This window comes from Pteronotus mesoamericanus, unplaced genomic scaffold (assembly GCF_021234165.1).
Source record: "Pteronotus mesoamericanus isolate MK-2021 breed Mesoamerican mustached bat unplaced genomic scaffold, CSHL_Meso_final contig_130, whole genome shotgun sequence".
NCBI lineage: Eukaryota > Metazoa > Chordata > Mammalia > Chiroptera > Mormoopidae > Pteronotus > Pteronotus mesoamericanus.
This window is the reverse complement of record NW_026555060.1, coordinates 9,821,525-9,823,768: the sequence shown is the minus strand read 5'-3', so window position 1 is coordinate 9,823,768 and position 2,244 is coordinate 9,821,525. Positions and strand designations below refer to the sequence as shown.

The following is a 2,244-nucleotide window of genomic DNA, read 5'->3' as shown; positions in this document are numbered from 1 at the left end:
CAAATATACCAATAATTACACTAAATATTCATGGCTTAAACACTCCAAGCAAAAGGCAGAGGTTGTCAGATGGAGATTTTTATATATGATATTATATTCACTACCTAAAAGATACAATTTAAATATAGAAACACAATGATAGCAAATGGATGGAAAAAGATACACTATGCAAACATTAAGCATAAGAAGATTGCAGTGGCTATATTAATACCAGATAAAACAGACTTCAAGATAAAAAGTATTCCCAGAGATAGGTTCTTCGGAGGATTCAGAGGCCTTGGGTTTAGAGGCCGGAGCCGACAGACATTATGGACAAACCCAAAGAAAACTGCATTTCAGGGCCTGTTAAGACTACAATTCCACCTGGTCATGGTCCCAAACATGTTCCAGTGACTCAGCAGTTGCCTTCTCAGCATCTGTTATCTGTAAATAGTGGCCGGCGTCAGGGGGCCTTGTGTCCTTCAAATTCCTCCCAGCGAGTACTTTCACAAGCACAGAAGCTTCTCTCCAGCCACAAACCAGTTCAGAATCTGAAGTAGGAGCAACTGCAGGCACCCAGTGTCCCCCGTCCTGTCTCTAGGCCACTGAGTGATACCCAAAAGAGTGAGCAGCCCCAGCACTGGCCCCTGGAAATAATTCTGAAAAAGAACTGGCATCAAAGCAGAAAAATGAGGAATCCAAAAAAAAGACAGTAAGGTTTGGAAGATTTTGAAATTGGTCACCCTCTGCATAAAGGAAAGTTTAGGAAGGTAAAGACAGAGACAGACAAAGCAAGTTTATCCTGAAAGTCTTATTTAAAGCTCAACTAGTGAGAGCAGGAGTTGAGCATCAAAGAAGTAGCAAGAGAATGCCAACTTAGGCATCCAAATATTCTCAACCTATATGGTTATTTCCATGATGCCACCAGAGTCCACCTAATTCTAGAGTATGTACCTCATGGAGCTGCCTATAGAGAACTTGAGAAACTGTCCAGGTTTGATGAACAGAAAACGGTTATTCATATCACAGAATTGGCAATTGCCCTGTCTTACTGTCACTCAAAGAGAGTTATTTATAGAGATATTAAGGCAGAGAATCTGCTCCTTGCATCAGCTGGAGAGCTTAAGATTGCACATTTTGAGTGGTCCATCTATGCCCTGCCCTCCAGGAGAACCACCGTCTGTGATACCCTGGACTCTTTGCCCCTGAGATCATGGAAGGCCAAATGCACGATGAGAAGGAGGCTCTCCAGAGCCTTGGAGTTCTTTGCTATGACATTTTAGTCAGGAAGCCTCCTTTCGAGGCAAGCACAGACCAAGAGACCTACAAAAGAATATCACAGGTCAAATTCACATTCTCTGGCTTTGTACCAGAGGGAACCAGGGACTTCATTTCAAGACTGTTGATGCATAATCCCAGCCAAAGGCCAACCCTGAAAGAAGTACTCAAACACCTCTGGATCACAGCAAATTCCTCAAAACCAACAACTAGCCAAAAAAACAAACAATCAACTAGCAAAAATCTTAAGACTCTTGCAGAGGGAGAAACTCATGAGCCAGGTCTGCTGTATAATGGGTCAGAAATAAGCTCCTGACATTATCTTACTGCCAACTGCCTGCCTGCAATCCTGAACACTACAGAAAATATTTATTTATTTTTACAAAGCAGGAAGTACCTCATCCCTTCCTCTGAGAGTTTCAGTTCAATAAACGTGAAAGTAGCCACGAGAATCATGCCCACTTCACTGGTTTCATCATCTAGAGGCAGCTGCCTCACAGCCTGTTTGGATGAAGGTGCCCCTGTGGAAGGTGAACTCAGAGCAACGGTGGCAGAGGGACCCCATTGCTCTGACATCATCAGTTCAGGAGCTGTGCAATAGCCTTCCAGGTACCTGAATGTGTGTAACGTATTGGGTGGCCATACCTGGTAAAGCTATCAGAATGAATATGTGATTCTTTTAAATATCAAAGCAGTAGAGATATGTGTATAACAAAGTACTCCCAGAGATAAAGAGGAACATTTCATTATGATTAAAATAATCTATACAATCAGGAAGACATAGCAACCATAAATGTGCATGTGTCTAATAACAGAGGTTCAAAATACATGAAGCAAACATTGATATAATTAAAGGGAGAGAAAACATTTCCACAATTATAATTAGAGATGTTCCATACCCATCTCTTAGTAGTTGATAGAACAACTAGGCAAAAATCAGGAAAGACACAGAAGATCTAAATACTATCGACTACCTTTTAAGAACAT

At 41.5% G+C, this 2,244-nt stretch overlaps 1 pseudogene; it reads left to right on the top strand.

Moving 5' to 3' along the window:
* The first annotated feature begins 308 nt into the window (after window positions 1–308).
* LOC129087606 (aurora kinase A-like) lies at window positions 309–1,573 on the top strand (annotated as a pseudogene).
* The last annotated feature ends 671 nt before the right edge of the window (window positions 1,574–2,244 follow it).